We start from the raw sequence: 1,048 nt of genomic DNA, 5'->3' as shown, positions 1-1,048 counted from the left end.
TGTGTGTGTGTCCGCGCGTGCGCGCGCTCACGCGATACTAATGATTGAACTATAAGTGTGCTCGAAACACCTTTAATTAAAGTGTTATATTAGGGTTTCAAATATCCTATTATCTTTCCAAAAAGACACACACTACTAGAGTGCTCCACACACCTTCAATTCGAGTGTTTTATTATTGTTGTAAATACCATATTATCTTGGCATATAGAGACACAATGAGGGTGCTCTAAAACACCATCAATTGGAGTGTTTTATTTGAGTTGCAAATGCCCTGTTATCTTGCCATATAGAGACAATACTAGAGTGCTTCAAACACCTTCAATTGGAGTGTTGTATTAGGGTTGTAAATGCCCAATTATCATACTATATAGAAATACTAATAGAGTTCTTCAAACACCTTCAATTGGAATGTTTTATTAGGGTTGTAAATGCCGTATTATCTTGCCTTTTAGAGACACTAATGGGTGCTCCAAACACATTCAATTGTGCGTGTGTGCGGGTATGCGTGTGTGCATGTGTGTGTCTGCGTCTGTGTGTGCGTACGTGCGTGCGTGCGTGTGGCTGTGTGTGTAGGTGTGTGTGCGGGTGTGTCTGTGCGTGTGTGCGTGTTTGTGTGTGTGTGGGTGCGTGTTTGTTTGTGTGTGGGTATGTTAGGGTGTGTGCGGGTGTGTGCGTGTATGTGTGCGTGTGTGTGTGGGTGTGCGTGCGTGTGGGTGCGTGTGTGTGCGTGTGTGTGCGTGTGTGGGTGTGTGTGGGCGTGAGTGGGCGTGTGTGTGTGTCCTCGCGTGCGCGCGCTCGTGCGATCCTAATGATTGAACTATAAGTGTGCTCGAAACACCTTTAATTAGAGTGTTACATTAGGGTTTCAAATGTCCTATTATCTTTCCAAAAAGACACACACTACTAGAGTGCTCCACATACCTTCAATTCGAGTGTTTTATTATTGTTGTAAATGCCATATTATCTTGGCATATAGAGACACTATGAGGGTGCTCTAAAACACCTTCAATTGGAGTGTTTTATTAGGGTTCCAAATGCCCTGTTGGCA

This window comes from Carex rostrata, chromosome 33 (assembly GCF_964058835.1).
Source record: "Carex rostrata chromosome 33, lpCarRost1.2, whole genome shotgun sequence".
Classification (NCBI taxonomy): Eukaryota; Viridiplantae; Streptophyta; class Magnoliopsida; order Poales; family Cyperaceae; genus Carex; species Carex rostrata.
This window is presented reverse-complemented; position numbering follows the sequence as displayed.